General features: G+C 38.7%; 1 long non-coding RNA gene across 1 annotated transcript; it reads right to left on the bottom strand.

Annotated features, from left to right (window-relative positions):
* Positions 1 to 631: 631 nt before the first annotated feature.
* On the bottom strand, positions 632 to 2669 carry LOC119900693. Its single transcript, XR_005444088.1, has 3 exons — positions 2517 to 2669; positions 1595 to 1662; positions 632 to 993 (listed from the first exon to the last, which is right to left on the bottom strand). It is a non-coding gene; the product is annotated as an uncharacterized LOC119900693 (long non-coding RNA).
* Between the last annotated feature and the right edge of the window lie 4495 nt (positions 2670 to 7164).

Genomic DNA, 7164 nt, shown 5'->3' with positions numbered 1-7164 from the left:
CCTGGTGCCCAGACAGCTGCAGAGACCTTGGATTGTTGTGGTGGCAGCCCAGCTGACAGTGAGTGTCCTGGCTTTTTCTCCCTTTTTGTCTGTGATTCTGTTTTTTCCCTGGTTTTCTCCATTCTGCCTGCCTCCCTGTGTCTCCTCCCCTGTGTGTGCGCTTTCTCTCACTCTCCCTCTGCTCCTGAGCCCAGCCAACGACCCACACCTGCACCTCTGCTGGCAATCAGCCTCATCTCCAACAATTCTTCTACCCCGGTTCTCCAGTCAACCCTTGCTTGATCGTCGTTGCTCCTAACCCAGTGCCGCAAGTTCTCTGTAGATACTCACATTTCTCAAGTTCTTGTTTTTTTTCCCCCCCTGTTCCACACTGAGGTCTCAGAGCTGATCGAATGCACCAGTTGTAAATAGGTTCATCTTCTCAGAGGTTGCAATAAATTACACCTCCTTGGGGGTTTCAAAACTATTCAGTGTCCAGATAATTCTTTGTTTTGCACATAGTGTAACTTCTCAGTGAATGTCACATTTGTCTCTAAAAAAAATGTTATATGCTAGTTTTATTTGGACATCAGCTTTTCATTTTCTTTCTAGCAAATAAGCAGAATGTTAACTTATAAATACCACCATGCTATTTTCATTTAAAGCTGTTTACTGTAAACTGATCATTGAAGAATATAATTTTATTCCAAATACATTTAGTCTGAATTCCAATACACAAAACCATATTTTGCATTCATGAAATCATCAATATTAAAAGGTTACAAAATTAACAGTTGTTTTGTATGACTACAAATAATGTGTTGTAACAGTAATTATAATGATAGAACCTATGGATGGGAACCTAATCAGTAGTGTTCATATATTGTGGAGTAAAAGTAGAAACAAAAGGTTAAGCAAAGCAGCAAGGTGCACAAGCTGGAAGCTGGGACTTTTACATTGGGTAGAGGGGGACACAGGTGCTCCACTTCTGGATGGATTCTGCAATCAGCTCCCCTGGCACCAAAAAATACAAAATGGGTCTAAAATTATTGACCAAGCACACGAACAAGCAGTTTCCTCCTATATGCCATAAACCTGCTATACTCTGAGATAACCTCAGCATGATAATCTCTATAGCATGTAACAGTTAGGGTAGCAATGTGCATGTATGATCTCTGTGGTATGTCACCTGTCTAAATGAATCTCTCAGAGCTCGTCAGGTTGGTACTAACAGCAGATTTACTCGCATTTAGGACAAAGGACAATAGTGTAGAATCGTCATCTCATGTGGACAAATATTGCATGCTCTGTCTAGTGGCAAATCCAATGTACAATACATTGACACAACAACACATTGGTCGCATAGAGGATTTAAATTCACTATTTGATAAATAAGTAAACTAAATAAATGAAGTAACACAATTTGTCCCTCTTAAATTGTGAGAACAGAACAACATGCATGAAAACGTTACGTTTTTATATGTATTTTTCCATTTTATGCTAACAGTTATGTAACTTGGTTACATGACAACATACAAGAGGCAAATAACAGAAAATGCATAAACTTAATGTTTAAATACTACTACACTCTTAGGAACAACACACTGCAACATACCTGCATTTATGACAAAGGACAATAGTTTAGAATCATCATCTTGTGGACAAACAGCAGCAACAATCTGTCTGGAAAAACAGCATCGTGTTAAAGTTAGCAAGCTACCCTGGAGAGAACACAAAATTAATGCTTAACTTCATTTAAACATGGCGAACTAAATATTTGACAAAATAAGGCTAGCTCAACCTTTATGTAGTTTTCAACTTAGTTAACATTGTTTAGTTCATGGATATTCACAGACACCTTACCTAATAGCAAATCCTCTGTTGCTTGGAGGATTATCCATAATCCTTTACATTATTGAACGTTACTTGACGCAGGTACAACTTTATAATAGCAGGTGGCATAGTTGTCCCATTTAGAAGGATTTAACCTGAATTTATTTAACTTTGTTAAACAATACACTATTTATTCAAATGTGCAATATTAATCTTTGTTTCTATTTAGTCAAATATGCAATAATAATCTATGCTGACAGGCAATGTGCAATAATCTATGCCGGAGGCACCACTTTAACACTCAATTTTGTTGTATATTTATCATTTAGCTCTTACAGCAACCCATTTTAGCATTTTGCAGAGAAATACAGAGAGAGTTATCTATTACATAACAGGCCGTGCACACGGTGGATATTTACAAGCACAGTAAAGTAGTGTTGTGTCGTTCAAAGAAAGTTTTGTTCATAAGACCTAATCGTGTGTATGACTCGGGAGGAACGGGTTGTCTCAGTGAGTGATTCATTCATTTTCACGCATGCGTGAAAGGTTGGCTGTCAGGTAACTGACAGCCAACTGACTGACATTATATCTAATATCTATTTTTGTTATGGTGGGTGTGGGTTGAGCAGGTTGGAGGACCCAAGGCAGAGGAGGTACGGTTCAAAAGGTGATTTATTTAACAAACAAAAAGCGAGCACACTTACATACTGAGTGGCTGAGTCCATAAAAAGCCAAATGAGAAACGAAACCAAAATCCAACACAGGTAATCCAAAACACCAAGAGCAGAAAATAGAAAGATGAAACACTGGGCGACTGAAGCCACGACTGACAGGGAGTAACACCAACAATGACCAGACAAGGGCTGAACAGAAAGACCACACTTATATACCAGGGATAACGAGCAGGGCAGGAGCAACACAGGTGACAGACATGAGGCTAACGAGGGAGGCAGAGAGACAGCAGGAACAAAGAGAGGCAGGCAGGCAGAGACAACAGGGGGTAACAGAGAGAACACTTAGACAAGCAGTCATGGGTGAATAACCAAGAATGCACAAGTACGAGCTAAACAGAACCAGTAAATGAACAAGGTAATACACAAGACTAAACAGGGAACACAAGACCAGGAGTAAACACAAAAGATATTAACTAATGTACAGGACTAGGAACTAACTGAACAAGACTACACAGAGAAACACAGAACCAAAAACAGACTAAAAAAGGAAAGACATGAACACAAAAACCACATTCCTAACAATTCTGTGACATTTAATAAAGCATAATGTTATTACAGCGCAGTGATGTTGTGCCAAGTTATAGTTTTAACACAGCCGTACAGCAACTTTAGTCCTGCTAGTGTTTAACATTACAGCTAACAGCTGATGAGAGTTGTTCTGGGTCCGCTCCACTTCAGAGCCCTGACAGGATTCTACCTGGAGCCGAATTACCTCAGAGGTCGTCTCCTCTCCAAAACAAACAGACCCGGTCATTAAAACATTAAAACACAGCCACGTAGCAACGTTAGCGTTAGCCCTGTAAACAGCTAACAGCTGATCCAGATCCGCCAGAGAACGCAACTAAACTTTTCCTTTTTATTTACCAACAGAGCCGTGCTGTTGTTTCATAGCTCGTGACTGGTGAACAACCTGCAGTGTTTGATAGCGATGTGCTCATGTGTGTTTCTCTGTCTTCAGAATCAGGACCTGATGTGGCCCATTCTGGGTCCAGAACTGCCAAACTGCTGCATTTACATGTGTTTATTTCTTTGTTCCTCTCTCTGTCCTGGAGTTCTTTAAGAACTTGGTGGCTTGATTCAGATTAGTATTAAATTGGTTGAATTTTAATAAGAGTGTGTTTATTCATATAGTGTATCAAGCTTATTACTTCAATTTACTGCAAATCTGATATTAATATTTTACTCATGGATAGGGACGTTAGGCTACTGTATGAATGAGCACCTTAGAGATAATGATAGTAATTATATACATAAGCCTTTATATGGCTGGTCTGGTTGTATACTCTGGAAAGATTGTGAAATTGGAAGGATTGAGACGGAGTAGTGGTGATTACATATTGACAACATATTTCTGTGTTTTTTACATGGTTTGAATTTGGTTGTGGGCCCAGGGGGGTTTATATAATGATGATATACAGTAATCAAGAGGTGAATTTGTGCATTATACTTTTTTAATCGCCCACTAGAGGGCTGCAGCGCCACAATAACCAGCCTAGTTCAAATGAACGAAATGAACGAAATGACTCAAAAAAAGATTAGTTCACTTTAATGAACGAGATTTGAATAAACGAGTCTGTCAAAAGACTCGAACTTGCCATCACTACAGTAAAGCCACAGTGAACACACTGGTGCAGATTCGTTATCTACCACGTTGGTTTCGTTCTGATAGACAATTTTGTCAACAGTCCACCTCCTCTGCTGCCTTCTGGGAAGAGATAAAGAATTTTCAGCTGCTGCACCACCAGACTACAGAGCAGTTTTCCCCCCAAGCTATCACAGGGGCATAGAAGCAACTTTGAACTTGGGGGGGGACACTGAAATGCTAGGTGAGTTTGGAGGCATGGCTCCCCGATTTTCTTTAAATAAAGCACTAAAATGCTCATTTCTAATGACTTTTGAAAACAGAATGTACTTATTAGTGTGGCTGAAAGAGGGTCTTTACAGTGAGAGAAGATGGAGAACAGACTGAGGAGGGGTTATTATTAAGACTCACGTGCACAGTCAGAGAGATGGAGTATATTATAACTAGAACAAAACTCCACTGACTACATACCATAAAAATCATGGAACAGATGCTAGTTAATGTAGCTAGCCACAGTACAAATGTATTTAGTTATCCTAACGTTACACTTGTGAGCTGATATTTCCTGTGTATCACTTGGCCCTGACTCTCCTTGTAACAAATGTTTGTGAATACAGAACTGTCTTCAGTGCAAACTCTGATGACATGCCATTGGACTAACAAAGTCTTTTTACTAACTCCCTGAGTTTTTCCCTGGTCAGCCCACTCTCCAGACAAAGCATTTGTCAGGGCCTCTGGGTCTTTAGAGACCTTTATTCCTGCATTCTTGAGAATATTATGCGAGTGGAGTACATAACTAAATTAACCTTTAAAATACATTTTCAAAACTAGAAACAGCTCTTTAACTCTCAAAAGTACAGTGATAACCTCAGTTGAGCCCTTGAATACAATAAATAAATAAATATCATATCATTATCAATCTTACTATAAACTAGTGCTTTGGACAGTGCTGGCTTTGGCTCTGTTCTGCTATTGCTTTCATCTCTGCTGCCTGTCTCATGTTCACCATGCATTAGTACTGGTACCACTGGCTAGTAGTGGGTAGAGTAGCTACTAAAAACCTTTACTCAAGGAAAAGTACATTTACTCCCATAAAAAGTAAAAAAAAATGACAAACCTACTCAAGTAAAAGTAAAATATATTTAATAATATAATTAATCTGCTGTTCATCAGGTTAGAAACAGCTACTGGGCAACAGGTTATTTCTAGGGAATGTAATTTGCTTTGCTGGTTGATTATTTGTAATTTAGCTATTTCTATTTAATATAATTATTTTCCTTTTTAAATCTCCATGAATGTATTGATAAGATCACTTTAAAATATCACGCTTACTGCCCAGCCACGATTTGCAGTAGCACAGGCAGCCAATATAATACGATTATTCCTAAAGCATCTATGAACATAATGTTCACAACGATACAATGCCGGAGGCACCACAGAGAAATACAGAGAGAGTTATCTATTACATAACAGGCCGTGCACACGGTGGATATTTACAAGCACAGTAAAATAGTGTTGTGTCGTTCAAAGAACGTTTCGTTCATAAGACATAATCGTGTGTATGACTCGGGAGGAACGGGTTGTCTCAGTGAGTGATTCATTCATTTTCACATTGGGAGCAGCTAGCTGTTGAAGCTGGGTAAGCCTTCATACAGAGGATGCTGTGCGACATGCATAACGCCCAATAGGACTGTTTCATCCACCCATATTTTCTCTCTCTCTGTGCATCTCAGAAATTATTGTTTGCTGAATAAATAACAGCTGGTAACTGCTGAGTCAAAGCCAAGATTAGTTTCACCGGCAACATTCTGTTTATGGACTTACGGTCGGACATCACTATAAAACAAATATAACCAATGTGAAAGAAACAGGCTAATGTCCATCAAAAGAAAGCAATGCCCTTTTCATCAACATCGACGCAGGCTGCTTTCCAGCAAGCCACCAGTGCCATGTTGTGCACTCAATGGATTTCAGTTGTATTAGTAGAACAATAAAGCCTTAAACTAGACATTTGCCTGATTTTCTAAATGTTTGCATCCAGCTCTGTGACTGTGACAAGCGCCGACACCAGGGCTGATCTGTGTAACTGCACGCACAGCCTGGATGACAGCTCATTTTGGTTAATAAAGCCGAATGCAGATTACAGACTGGTTAAGATGTAAAGGTATGAATGGAAAATGTAGCGATCAGACTCTTGAGCTCAAATTCATCCTTTGTACATTGTCTGCTACTTAGCAGAAGGGAGTTACAAACTCAATTTCACTATATAACCTGTTATAGTGTGACAAAATAAATCTATCTACCTATCATTACCTAACAGTTACCTAAATGCGGTGCACCATCAACTCTGATTACTTTTGTTCCAAAGTTTTATCACATTAAATGCAATCACTAATTAGTTTTGATTTCTGTGCAGGACTCTTCAAAAACGGCATTAACCATGTATCTTACACTATTGTTTTTTGAGCATCATTAGCACAGCTTGTCTCGCTTGAAGCTGGCTAATTAGCTAGTTAAACGGCTAAGCTAGCGACTTAATGTAATGTATTGATACCTGCTAATTATTGCTAACAACACATTAATATGCTAGGATTTCACTTACCAACTGGAGCACATGCTTCTTGGAGGGTCTTTTAGTACAATTAACCACATAGTAAGACATTGTCCGCCCAGTATTTGCATGAAAAATCTCCAAAAAGCACAACAGGCTGGTAGCCAAATTGCATGACTGGAATTAGCAGAGGGAAGCTGCCTTAAACACTTCTATGATTGATTAGTTGGACTTAGTGGGCAGGCCAAAACACATTGATTGACAGGTTGGGCTCGCAACGAAAAGGCAATGACAATAGGTTTTCTAAGGAAAAGGCAAAAGCAAATGTATGTATTTATTCATATTCTTTCTTATATTTCGGCATTTATTTGTTTCTTCTTTTATTAATTCTCATTAATTCTTTCTTATATTTCTGCATTTATTTATTTTTTCTTTTATTCATTCATTCTTTCTTCCATATATTTCCACAATTATTTATTTATTCT

The sequence above is a fragment of the Micropterus salmoides genome, unplaced genomic scaffold (genome assembly GCF_014851395.1).
Source record: "Micropterus salmoides isolate LMB-PRFRI ecotype aquatic unplaced genomic scaffold, ASM1485139v1 Ms_hic_scaffold_13, whole genome shotgun sequence".
NCBI classification, from domain to species: Eukaryota; Metazoa; Chordata; class Actinopteri; order Centrarchiformes; family Centrarchidae; genus Micropterus; species Micropterus salmoides.
The sequence above is the reverse complement of the archived record's forward strand: the minus strand, read 5'-3'. Positions and strand labels throughout refer to the sequence as shown.